Below are 14,327 nucleotides of genomic sequence, written 5' to 3'. Positions count from 1 at the left end.
TGTTCAAGTGGTTTTGGAATGGCTTCTCCCTGCCTTTCCCACCCCAAACGCTTGCAATGCCTGGCTGAGAAAGGTCACACCCATTGCTCCCTGAAAATTACTTTCCTGCTAATCCCTGTGCGATGATGCTCACTGCTTTTTAATCCTTACACCTCAGACCAAACTTCTGAGGCTGGAAGCTGGTTGCTCCAGAATACTTGAAATGGCATTTATTTTATATTCCGTTTTTTTGTTTTTTTGTTTTTTTTTGTTTTAAATGACCGGAGGGTAAGTGGGTAGCATGGTGAGAAAGGACGGGAAGGAGAAACTGGGACAGAGGATAGGAGTTAGGGGAGAGGAAAGGAAAGGATAGAAGCGTTGCTAGGAAATGCACCGTGGGGCTTGAGTGAGTGTGAGAGAAAGGATAGAAGAAGCCCCTAACACACACCCCGAAATCTCACTGACTTTATTCTTTTTTTTTTTTTTTTTTTTTTTTAATTTCCCCCCTGAGCAGGCATCTTGCATTCACTTGGGTCACTTCCATTCCAGTGAAAGCTTCCACCTCTTCCTTCCTATTTCCCAAAATGTGGGCACAATCCCTCCTCCTCCCAAACCTGGATATTAACATCCCCACCCTTCTTGCCTGCCCTAAACAAACTCTGATGCAGCACCAGCTCACATCCGAAGTGCCTGGGGGTCCCTGAGACCATGACAGGGTGAAGGAACCGAGGGTCCCTTCCTCCCGCTGCCCCCTCCCCAGTCCCGATTCCTTCACCCTGTTCTCTCCCCTTCTCCTCCTCACTTCGAGGGCCTCATTCAGATCTTGCACACACAATAAAACCCGACACGAGCGGAGCTGCTCCCCGTTCCCTCCGGGCTGGGTGTCCCCATCCTTCTCCCCACAGCCCTGCTGGCATCCCCAGCAGGGGTGCTGGGGAGGGGGCACAGCTCCTGCCCCTGCTGTCCCTCGCTTCAAGGTGTGTTCTGCATGAACTCTTTTTATCGTGTTTGTCTCGATCAGCAAAGCAAGAGGAATTCCATCTCCTCAGACAGGACACGACTGCGCTGATGTAAACCAGGCCCTTCACGTGTGCAACACATACTGCAGAAATAAAGGAGAAAGCTCCATGTCTGACAAAACCCCCTGGGGACAACGTCTCTGTCTTTGGTGTTGGCATGCTCGTAACAGCCTCATTGAGTTTAGGTCTCTTCCAAATATTCTTTATAGGAGCAAGGGGGTTGAAAAACAAAACAAAACAAACAAATCCCACAATAACAACAGAACAAAAATGCATTCTCCCAGTTTCCAGAGGCTTGGTTTTCGCTGCTTTCTGGTACCCAGCTAGACCAGCTCCCACGTACTGCTCCCATGCGAGTCCTTCCCTGCAGAGGGCATTTTACAAGCCCTCAGTCTGTGTCTGTTTGGAGTTTCGGTGCCTCTCCCTCTCCAACCTCACCATTTCCCACCAGAGGAAGGTGCTGGCTCACACGAGCAGCCTGGTCTCCGCAAGGAGAGCTGCTGACCTCTCTGATTTCTGGTCCATATGATGCCCTCTCCTGTCTATGAGCGAGAGGATAAATCTCCCGTGTGCTGCTAGATGCAGACTGTGTGTGAATGTCTGTGGGGGTGAGAAGAGGCAGGCAAGGTTTGCTCATTTACCTGAGGCACTGAGGCAGGCAGCTTCAGAGGATGTCTGGAATATTCTGGAATATTCCTTCTCCTGGGCTCGGGGTACAACCTGAACATTGCTGCCAGCCATTCCTGGACAGCGAGGGTACTGCGGATTCACTCAAGAAGCCAGTAAATCCTCCTTGTTTACCCCCACATGGGAGTTAGCAGAGAGCCGAGCTCAGCTCCTTCCCATCAATTCCATTCACTGCCTCCATTACTGTTATTACTGTGATTAAAAAGCAATCAGAGAGAAATCTCCTTCCTGTCCTAAAATTGCTGTGAACGTCTCGGTTCCACCACTTAAGCATGAGAAGAGCGAGCATCGAGCACGCTCTGCACCCCCGGCCTCCGTGATGCTGAGGAGCCCGCAGGACTGGCAGGGGGGCTGCAGCAATAAACCTCGTGGCAATGAACCCTCAGCAGGGGGAGGACAAGCAGGGAAGCCCTGGAGGCATCACGAAGAGTTTCACAGCCTGGAAGCACGGGTTGAGACCAGGGCTCCCTCTGCTCAGACCGTCCTCAGCTTGGACCCAGGGCCAGCCGTCAACTCGCCATCCCTAGGAGGTCCCCAGATCACCCAGCACCCCATAAATCGAGGTCTTCTCCCTCTTTCACCCCCAGCAATTCTGTGGTTTCCTGAAAATTCAAGCTTCTGGGTCCAGTTCCTTGGCTCTTTCTCCCCACAAGCTCTATTTGCAAATCCCCCTACCTGCCAGATCTGCCCTCACACCCAGAGGAGACATTGGAGGCTCTAAAACCCAAAAAAAACTTGCTCCCACATCCTCTGCCCCTTTTGAAATGCTGCCCCCTTGTCCCAAGCTGATGTAGGCTGCCTGGGGGCCATGTGCTCAGGAAAGGATGATTTCAAGGCAGCCAGCACCCCTTTGAATAGCATCTGCAGGCATCTGCAGCCTTGCTTCCATCATGACCCAGAGCACACAGCCTGCAAAACGAGGTTTGGTGGCTGTTTGGAGAACAGACTGAAACGGTCCCTCACTGGTAGCAGCAAGTTTGTGCTGAATTTTCCTAGCACATACACAATTCTGTGCTTCTGAATGAGAATGATGCATGATCTGAGCTAGTGCGAGGGAAAAGTAGATAAGGTGGGGACAGAGCCTCTCCCTGGGTGGATATTGGCTGTGATAGTCAGCTAAGAATCAAAGCAAGTAGCTCCCAAAGCTGATCATCTATAATAATTCATTCAGCTCACTTAATCACTTTGACTTCTGCCACCAGAGCAAGACAGACCATTGTTTTATCTTCATACATATTGACTATAAAGTTTTTTAAATGAACAATTCTTCAGGAGCATAAACAGGAATAATAAAATCTAATTGCTTGTGAACCTTTATGTTTTTGCAGTATTTTTGTGGCATAAATTTGCCAGTCTTTTGCACAAAGATAACACAGAAATAAAGTGTTTGAATTTGCAAATTAGCAAGCATATAATGCAGGGACACATTCTTAATAAAACTATTGGGATGTTCAAACCAAAGTCTATGATAGATTTGGAGTTTTTATTGCCAGGGATCTGATCTTTAGATAAAATCTAAAAAACACTTTGCAAAGTGTTGGGGCTACGGACCTGGGGCCATCACTAGATAATTTCCTCCAGATCACGAAGGAGGCAGCAGGCACTCTGGCACCAGCTGCAGGCTCTTAATCAACCCAAAACTCAGCTCTGAGTATTTCCTAGTCTAGGGAGCTAGTCTAGGACCTACCTTCAAGACATCCCTTACCACATGCCAAGTTAAGTATGGGGATATGTCACATGTGGGACCAGGGCTGGGAACTCATAGGAACTATTTATCACCTGCAGATACAACATAACCTGTAATTCTGCTACCTGAACACGTCACAACAAGAACCTTTTCCATCCTAACTCCCCACGAGCTGTCCTTTATGGCTCATGGACACTGGCAATGGCAGTGGGACTCTGGGGTGCGTGCCATTACCTGCTCTGCTTCTGATACAAACAGCACACTGCAACCTCAAATATTTTCCCTAGGTTCTCAGCAGAGTCTGGTGAAGAACACTCATGTTCTTTCTACCCAACCACTCTTTCCTGTGTCCCTCTTTCAGTTAAATCACTTGAAAGAATTGTTGCAACAATTGCTCTAAATAGAAAGAGTTGTTCCTAGGGAAAGCCTTGCAGGTTAATATTCACCCTTAACCTGCAAGTAAACATTTGAACCAGATCAAACACGCCAGGATGGTTGTAGTGATTAATTTGTGCATTTTAATACATTTAAACTGTCAGTATTATACCGTTTATGTACCTAGTCCCAGGATAGTCACCATGCGCTGCTAAACTACCTGCATGTTATAGTAATGAGGGATAAACTCTTCCACTTTTCTAGCTCTTGTCATTACAGGATCATCACTGTTTTGCAATGAGTTTTCAACACGTTCTCCCTGAGAAGGTAGGCAAGCATGGCCAGCATTTCCCTCATCAGGAGATGGGCACAGACCAAGAGGAGCAGCTTCCCTGCACTGCGGATGCTGCCCTCAGAGCTCTTGGACACGTGTAAGAGCAGGTCCTGGCAAACTTTGTACTGGAGTGGATTTTGACTCAGGTGAGGGCTGTTACCAGGGGTTTTGTCACTGTATTAGCCAGTCTCCCCTAAGCTGCAGTGCTGGACATCTTCCTATGGGAACCTTGGTGAGCTCTAGCAAGAACTTGCTGTGTCCTAGGTCCCCCTGCTAAGGCTGGAGCAGGCTGAACTGGCCAAGAGATCCCCGGTCACCAACAAGCGAATCTGCTTTGCTGCCTCGCACTCACCGGCCCCCACACATCACCAGCATCAGCTTGCACTGATGCTATGAAATAGCCAAGAGGCAGAGCTGCTGTGATCTGCGTTGGGAACTCAAGTGGCACAGGACAGCTGGCCTGGTTCCACAGGGCTGTGCTGAGAACGTCCTTTTGGGGGACTCCTGAGAGAAACCTGCCTCGAACTCCTCAGCGAGCGCATTAGCACCAGGAGCCCTGCCTCGCATTTCCCTGCTCCAGCAGTTTGACAGACCCCATTACCTTTTCACACACCATTTGGCTGCTGTCAGAAGCAAGAAAGCTTCTTAACAGGGAAACCTTTAAAGGCCACAGCCTGCATATGTGTGCTCTTTACACAGAGCCTCCTTCAAAGAAAAGATTTACTTCGCATTTTCTCTTCCCGCTCGGGACCTCCAGGGGACGATAGCTCCATAGCCATGCTCTCCTGCCTACTTACGGATTCTGTGAGTACTTTCCCATTGCAAATCCTGGAGGATTTAATATCCACTCTGTAATCTACTGGCACCAACAGGCATTATCTAACTAAACCTTAAATTGAAAATGCTAGTCTTTCCATTTTCCCCAAGCCGTTGTGAAAAAGTCAGCCTCTCGGACTCCGATGTAGTTTACTCTCCCTCTAATTAAAATACGCCAGTCAGCTGTTCCTGGCAAGATACTCAGCAGGCTGCTGCTGCGAGTGCTGAAGGCACATCAGGACCTGCGTGGAGCTGGTGGCTGGGACAGCGGGGCCACAGCCCTCCCTACCTGGCTCTGCTTTATCAGACCTGCTCCTGCTGCACCTCCGTAGATGCCAGCAAGAGCAGCACGCTGAGCTCTCTCTATTTTTTTATTTTTTTTGTCTGTGGCTCTCATCTGTCAAGTTTTGGCTCTGCCTGGGCCAGGGATTATCACTGAGAGCATCCAGCTCTGTGTCCCAACCTGTTACCAAAGCTGCAGTGAGCAGCCAGGATGCTTCAGCTGCAGGTGCTGGGCTTGGGTCTGTGGGTGCTGGGGGCTGAGCAGAGACACCGAAAAGTGCTCCATGCAGCCCATTTCCCAGACACGTGATGGCAATGACAGTGGACACCTGGCTGGACTAGCAAGCACACACAGCTGGGCTTGTGCTGATAACTTCCCGGGGAGGAAAACAGGCAAGAGGGACCTGAGATACACACTTAATGCAGACAGACACGGGTTTACGAAGCAGATTTCTAACACTGACCTTCCTGTACCATCACGTGTTTCCAAGAAAAAAGGAAACACATTTTCTGCAATTCTTCCTGTCTTTCATTCATCATACTCCATTTTGGCTAAATCACCGAAGTCTAAACATCAGCCAGAAATATTCAATTATGATTTCCAATTTATTAGAAAAAAAAACAAGCCTCAATCCCAATCAAGACTGTTGTATGTACCAGGCTTCCATGTGAGTAGGGTATAGATTCCGCTTTGTCGTAATCAATCCCCACTGACACACAGCAAATGGAAAATGCAAACTTTTAGGGAGCAATCAGTCAGGAGATGCAAGAACAAAGACAGCATTAGAGTGAATTGCAGTGCAAATGCATCTGGCTCAGTAACCCATCTGACAGTACCAGATGCTTCAGTGGAGGATGCTGGTAGACAGATGTGGGATAAGCTGTGTTTAGGGAGAGCTGTTTTTTCCTGACCCTATCAGTTCGTACTTTGCTTATGCCCTTAATTAATACCCCTATTAGTATTTTTAAATCCTGCTAATGACATAGCTGATGTGGCTCCCTGTTAGTGTAACAGCTGAGCATCAGGATCCTTGGTGCATTTATTTTCCCAGCACTTATGGCAAATGTGAATCCTCAGTTCCAAGACCACAGGGAACAAAGCCACAGAGAGGTGAGATTTGCTTAAGGTCAAAAAAGGAGTTTGTAGCAAAGCAGAGACTTGAGGCCTAATCTCTGTCGGGAGGGGATTGTGTTCCTCAAACATACCTAATCCCATTTTGAATCCACTTGTCCCTTAGCTCAGGACTGTGTGGCAGCAAAGAGCTAGTCTTGTAAAAACCTTTCTCCAAGAACAACAGTTGTGCTGACATCTTAGCACCTTCGGAAGCCGCTTGGCAGATTATGGGTGTTAATAGTGCAGGGAACACACGGTTAGGGCACGACACCACCTCCCATCTACAGTAACGTGATTGATGGAGGGATGCCCTGCACCTGCAGGTTTCTGGGGACAGGAATCCCACAGGTTCAGATATCAGCTCTTGAACAAGATTTTTGGGTTGGCAAAGGCAGTTTTTGGTGCGTGGACAGCTGGACACGTGCCATATGCCTTTTGAATTGCTATATAAGTTCAGCATGGCAAACAGAACAACTATTGATACACAGAATATGGATAATCAGGTTAATATTTTGAGTGCAATGCTTGGGAGATGATGGGAAGATGGAATAATAGACCCGATCAAAGAACTAGAGGAACTTAAACAGAATAATGCATTTTCTGAAGAAGAAAAAAAAAAATTATAAGAAAGGGAAAATTTTCCCTGTTGAAGCTTTTATTATTCGATATACTTAAAAGAAAAATAATTTCAGGGAGAGATAATGACTGAATATTCCCAAATCCATTAGCTTCTGCTGAAAGAACAGCTGTGTGGGAAACATAGGGAAATAATCAAGAAGAAAAATCTCATCCCAGCCTACTCTCATGTTCAGTAGGCATAAGGGACTTTTGTCCTTCATAACTAACGTAATAACTCTGTGTTTTCATTACTCAGAGAAAAGATTAATCCCCATTTGAACCTCTCTAGATGCTCCACTTCCATCACACCTAACGACAGCAAGTTCCACTGAAATATTACATAGGATTAAAAACAAAAAAGGTCTAGGACAGAAGACTGACTTAGATGAATGAAGTGCATGAATGAGGTCACAAACCTCCTTCTGTACAACTAAAAATGCGGAGCTCATCTCTCCAACCCAGGACAGCAATTCTGGGCACCCACCTCCTGCCGAACTCTTCATTTTGCAGTAAGACTCGCCAAGATATCCCACACTAAACCAGCCACTCGGGACTTCAAAGCCATGTGCTGTATTATTATGTTTTATCAGTATGGCTATTAGGAACACAGGGCATCACTTTTTATCGTATGCTGACAGAGTTATGGCAAGCCAGCTCCTTTATGCTAATCGTTAGGGTTTTTTTAAAGGTAATGTCTTCTCATTTTGCAGATAAGACAGGCTAAGAGCACGCACATCGTCACAGTAGCTTGGCTAATGAGCGGTAATTTGTTAAAGGAGCAATTAATTTCAGCAAGAAGTCCATACTTTCCCTGGCATGGGGAGAGTCTGGTTCCTCAGATGCTCCTGCCACTTCTCTGTCTGCTCGTGGCAAGTGACTGAAGCACGACGTGGAGAAGCCCCAGTGCCAGCCCCGGCAGCACAAAGTGCTGCAGACCAACTGGCCAGTTTCTGCTCTGACAAAACACCATGGCCACACATCCATGCCTCTGAATGACCAAGGGAATGTCCCTTTTCCCTCCCATTTCAGCGCCAAGGAAGACAGCAGCTCTGCTGCTGGACTCCCAGAGAGCTCTGCCCAACAGAGCCCAGCCCCAGCGAGCAGCGAGGCTGCCGAGTTCCTCTCCAAGACAACTGCATATCAAATAGGAATCACACAAGCACTCTTGATAAACAGCAGGCAGCCCCGCTCCTGCCAGCTAACAGGATTAATCTAAATGCACACAGACACAGCTGGGCAAAATCAAAACATCGAGCAGAGACTAAATTACACCACTTAATGGCAAAACGTCTTCGCGGCTCCCGCTCCATCCTACCTTTCCCCTCGCTGCAGCTACGGCAGGGAGAAGGTGCAGCCCTGACCCCCAGCCTGGGCAGGAGCTGGTTCTGGATGGAGTTTGGAGGTGAAACCCAGGCACCCAGCTCTTGTAGGAGCAGTGGGCTGGAGAGAGCAATGCCAGGTCCTGGAGGAGCTGGGGTGACAATTTCCGAGGGCTGAGAGATGAACTCGCAAAATGGGGGTGATGGGGAGGGCTCCTACAAAGGGAAAAGGCACCGCACCACAGGTTCTTGTGGCTCTGCAGCCAACCTGTTAATGCCAGAGTGAGCTCCCCTCTGAGCCTGTGGTTCATCAGAGCCACGGGAAGGGGTCTGTGCCACCAAAGCAGTGAGGCAAAAAGCCCATTACGATAAAACCAAACCATTTTGGTTTCAAATCAAACAATTCCAGTGACACTCCTCAATTACTTTTGCACATTACTGAGGCCACAGTGGAAGATCTGCTTCCCCTTAACAGCAGTGACAAACAATATTCTCCTTCGAGCAATTCTCCACGTAGTTGGAGAGCAGTGCTGGGAAGTTGGATGGGAGGAGCAACGGACCAGATTTTGGGAGAGTTCTTGAAGAACACAGAACCCAAAAATAGACAGCTACAAACCAGCTTTGCTGTTCCAACCTTGTAAATCTTATATTGTAAGAGGTTGTCAGTGCTATATGCCATGAAAGTTAATCAGGCAGGGCTCAATGAGGAAAGGCTAACATTGATAAAATATTACTGGTCAACATGATTAAGCCTAGTTTGTTGCTTCTGGAGGGAATCTCCTTTTAAATTCCTATTATTACTAATTGGTGAGAAATATGCCACAGGAAAAACAGACAAACAAACAAAAAAAACATGGTCATGGGGCGAATGAAACAAGTGTCCAGCTCATTGGATTTTATTCTCCTTTTCTTTTCCTTTCAGAGCATTTATAATTTTGCTTCTGGGATGCAGTTCCACTGCTAAGCATCTTCCTGCCTGGAAGTAGGTCCCTGGTGGGCTGAGGAAGGATAGCTGGAGCTCAAGCAAAGTAGAAACTCTGCTTTGTGCAAATGGAGTTTCCTCTTTCAGGATAACTAAGTCTGCCTTTCATAGCAGAAGGGAAAGATGCCTTGTATTTAAAGCAGGTGGGTTAACAGTTCAGGAAAGGAGGATGAAAAGAGATCATGGGAGGAAAGGTTCTTGGAGATGTAGGGATTAGACAGTGGAGATAGGCTAGCACTTGGCAGACACGAAATTACACAGGGCAATTTGTACTAAGAACTATTCTGACCCCATCTTAAATCAGTTCTTCAGAGACTCCCCTGAGGTACCACAGTAATTTCCTTCAGCTTTTACTCAAAGGCCAGACTTTCCTCTAGGCAACTTCTTTTTCACAGGTTGTTTGGGCAATCTCAAATGGCAATTGAATTACCAGCGTGACCAGTTCCCCTGATTTCTGCCCATCAGCATGTTACAAACTCTGTTACCTGCCACAGAACAAAAATTCCTGCCTGAGGTTGATGCTCCAGCAGTTTTTAAAGCTCCAAATCCCCTGTAAACTTGACATGATGGCCAGATCTCCAGTGGGGCTGAGGAGCTGCAGCTCTGCACACTCCAGCTCTGCTGCACAAGTCAGCACCAGCGGTTCCACCACGCTGCCCTTTCTTTGCCATCACGTGTTTACTCTCCACATCCCTCCCTTTCCATGCCTTGTATTTCACTCCTTCCCACATACTCTTTCCTCCCACAGCTTCTTCCTCCTCATGCGTGACATTTCCTAATGAGGTCCTCTCTGGAGCATTTACCCCGAGCACAAACTTTTCCAAGGGAAATGTCAGACACCAACATTGGAAGAGGTGCTGGCACAGCCCCTGTAAGATCGGTCCCTAGCCTGGAAAGCCTCCCTCTGGTTTTGGAGAGCACCCTCCGTCTGACACCTGCTTTGGCTCGTGACTCAAGACCTAGCAGCTAAAGGGAGATCGGGATAGCAGACAGAAATATGGAAGGGCCAACTGAGAGGGAACCACTGCCCTCTGCTAGCCCCAGTCTGAGCAGCTCAGCTATGTCCTGGGCCCCCTTGCCAGGCGTTATGTCTCCACCAGAAAATCTGTGTATTTCTATGGCATTCTGAGCACGTTCGTGTATCTGAACATGCAAGGTCCCGGACAAGGTCCTTAGGGACCCCAAAGGGTCACATACCCCTCCATCCATTAATCCTTGCCCCATTATGTTAAGCAGTATTGTTAAACTGTTCTTCCAAGCCAGGCATTTCTAGTTCTAACTTTAAAAATAAAAGTCTCTCTCATTGCTTAGGGTTCTGCAGATGTGGGGATGGCAGGGGGAAGAGCACCCTTGTTGGATCTATTTGAATTATACATCTTTCCCATATTATACAGTCACAACGTGTCTATGTCCACGTGCACAGTATTCAGAGAGATCAGACTGCTGAGCATCTCTGAGACCTTCTTTTTCCTTTCCCTCATATTCCTCAAGTGCTGCTTACCTGCCCTCCCTATTTGCAGCACAATATTTGAAAAACAAAACCAGACAAACACTGGTTGGCTTTGCATGTAATTTTTTTCTTTCCTAAGAGACCACAGAGATAAACCTCACAGCCCCAGTAGCAAATCAAGAAATCCTGCAGTACAAATATCTAAAAATATTTTTTACAATACTCATCTTGGTATTTACATATTTGCTCCCAGTCTCCCTATCTAATTAGACTCCGAGTCCCATATTCACTTACGCTGGCAGATAGCTCTATTGCTTCCATGGTTTGGGCCTGTGAATATCTGGAGGGCTACAGCGTAATCCCATTTACCCCTTCGATGAAGGAGGAGGGAAAAACAAAGAGGACTGAATACTGAAGCAGGAAGGAGCCTGCTTGCTGATGCTGAGGATGGCCAAGGCAATGCTAATGCCATCGATACTATGCGGCCCCTGTGCCCTGCTCAAACATGGGGCGAAGACTGGTTGTCTCATTGAATTTATAGATCTCTTGGAAGATCTTTAACGTGAGCCAGAAACTAGACAACTGGACTACAAAGAGAAGTGACAAGGTACCTGAAGAAAAAGACCATTGGCAAAGCCTGTAGGTGCGAGTGGAAACCTCAGTGACAAATGACAAGGACAGCAGAGGCAGGAGGAATTTCCAGCAGGTTGTGCAGGGACCTGGGTTATCCGTGGGCTGAAAGCTCCAGCGAGCTGCTGTCTCCATGTGCAGGAGAAAGCCAAAGGGAAGAGGATCAGTTCATACATGAGCTGTCTCCTACATCTGTGCAACACAAAGGAAGCAACCTTGAAGCAAAACTGGAGCAAATGTGTCTGTCGCCTCGCGGCGCAGATAAATGATGGGCTCACAGAGAAGCCAAGACATGCTCGGGAGGAGCAGTCACTGAGCTGCAGCCATGGAGAAATCAGCTCAGTAATCGATGCAAGGCATTTGGCACGACAGCTTCTCAGCTGGATTTGCGAGCTGGGTGTTGGCCAACCCTTGGAGCTGCAGGCGTGTTAGTGGGGATGTGGCTGTAAATCAGAGTCCTCAGCCCAGCAGCAGGTTGAGCTGCAAGGACCACACCAAGTGACACCAGTGCTCAGCAAAGCTCTTTCAGGTTGGATGGCTTGTTTTCATCAAGTGCAGAGGGGAAAGGAAAGGGAGGAAGCCAGTTTCTATCTCCTCTGGCAGATTAGCAAAACCCTGCTTAAAGAACTGGGGCTTTGGGGTTCTGTACTGCAGCACTGTCTGTGGTACCCGTGAAGTGCAAATATTCACCATCAGTAGTTAGGCCCTGCTGTAGGAGACTGCTATATTAACCAGCTCTACCCGTTCTCCTTCAAACTTCCAGCAAAAGTAGCTTTCTGATCCAAAACATTCTTTTTTTTTTTTTCATTTTCCAGACTGTGCTGCTTACACATTTTGCAAGAAAGCAGAAGACGCAGTCTAAAATCAGCTTTGAGAAAGTCCCAGCATATCCCTTTCCCTTAACACAGCAAATAAAAATAAAGAATGGAGAAGTTCACAATTTTCTTGTATTTTCTACATGAGAAGACAGCACCAAAATGGAATGATCTGAAAAGACAAGAACTGAGAAAAAATTTATTCTAACTCAGTGCCTGCTTCCCTGCCACGTGAAAGGATGACAGCATCTCTATCTGAGGGATGGAAGCAAGCTTGCTCGAACAGTGTGTGCAAAATCCATTTGCTATTCTTGCATGAAAGGGGCCATTGAGCTGTGTGGTATTAACCGAGCCTTTGTCTGATACCCTGCCAACTTGTTTGAAACCCTCCTTTTACCCGCAGCAGGGTCAACAGCCACTAGTGTGGCTGAGACAGGGCTGCGCTGCCGGCACAAAGAACCCATCCTGGCATTTTGTCTGCAAGAGAAATAAGCCTATAAGCTTAGGATTTCTCTCCTGGTGGTGAAAGCATTAGTCAGAAAGGCAGCTGAGAAGGAACCCTGATGTGCCACGGACTGACCTGAGGGGAGCTAACGGGCGAAAGAAATTAGCTAGTGGCTAAAGAAATTCTGTCTCCCCAGTCCTGACCTATTTGTTTTCTAAAATACAGAATCAAATTCACACTGATCTTTATGGAAAAGATGCTTCAGGGATGTGCATGGCTCAAGGGGCTGACAAGAGACCACAAAGCCTTTCTTTCCACCTGCAGGCTGGCAGCAGACCTGCTCTGCTTTGTTAGCAGCGGGATGTCACAGAGGAACGACAACCTCGTAATCACCGGTGGCATGGGGCTTGTAGGCTGCACAGTCCAAACCTGAAATTTGGTGATCGCTGCAAAAAGACTCCAAAGGCTTGATCAGAAAATGCTAAGCAGTGGGGAGATGGCTGCTGGCAGAGAAATCCTCTCTGTTGCTGCCTGTGCTACCAATGCAAAGCTGACTTTCTGCACAACAAGTCTTTCTGTTATGCTGTAGCAGACCAGGGAGGGATGGTGAGACCTTTGCTCAGTGTATTTGCTGCATTTTCTCTCAGGTGGGAATTATATGCCCAATTATATACCTTGCCAGCCTACTTAAACGAGGATCTTGCTGACCCTAAACAAGGAAAGGACTTTGGTAGTATGAGAACCTTTATGTGCTTTGGGACTGCAGAGGTCTTCAAGGAAAACAAAGCTCTTCTGACAGTAAAGCTATGAAATACCATCCTCCCTCCATGCTCCTCTCACACTGAGGGGAATTGTAAAGGAGTCAGCGGCATTAATTATTGATCCCAAACAGAATTAATAAAGAAAGAACATTTACTACAGCCGATGAAACGCTACATGCAAGATTTTTATCCGTAGGTCATTAGCAGAACCAAGACAATAGCGTGCAGCCCCCTTCATGCCAAACAAGATGTGATGCCTCCTCTCTGACAAGGCAGAGAGACCACAGAGCTGCTTAGGACACAGATTTCCCACCACGGATCACACACGAGGACACGGAGTGGTACTCAGGGCTTGGCCACGGGCTTCGTCCAGCTTCCAGGCAAACCTTCCTTTCCCCTTTCCCCACAATTTCAACTGCAAACCTCTCTGGGTGTTTTTTCATTTCAAAGCTGCTCCGTTCATGCACAATATTTCTCTCTTTTTTTGAGGTTAAATTGATTTCTCATTTAGATGGAGAACTGCTTCCCAGGGCAAAGCCTCTCCAGGGACCACAGTTTCTGCTAGCTATGGACATCTGAGCATGATACAATTTTCCCCCATTCTCTTGGTGTGCACACACTAGCACCTATATAAATATTGCCAGTGCACATAAATCTACATAAATTAGCCCCTTCCCTCTTGCCTCAATATCTAGTAAATCTCTAATCAGCAGAAAACCAGAAAAGAACAGATAAAAGATAAGGGACTAGATCCTCAGACTGCATCAAGTCTGTGCAAATTCTTCAACTTCTATTGAAGTTTCTCTGGTTTACACCACCTGATGGGTAATGCAAAGATTCTCCCGTTGCCTTAAGTCAGGATGGTTTATGACCTACTTCTATTTATTTGCACTCACGAACTAACCTGCAGCATAAATTATAGCAAAGGGAGGGGACATTTTTCTCCTTCCAGAAAGCTTTACATTCATCAAAGTTAATTGTAATCGGCCGTTAGCTCCCGTAAATAATCAGATG

This window comes from Aythya ferina (assembly GCF_964211825.1).
Source record: "Aythya ferina genome assembly, chromosome: 22".
Classification (NCBI taxonomy): Eukaryota; Metazoa; Chordata; class Aves; order Anseriformes; family Anatidae; genus Aythya; species Aythya ferina.
This window is presented reverse-complemented; position numbering follows the sequence as displayed.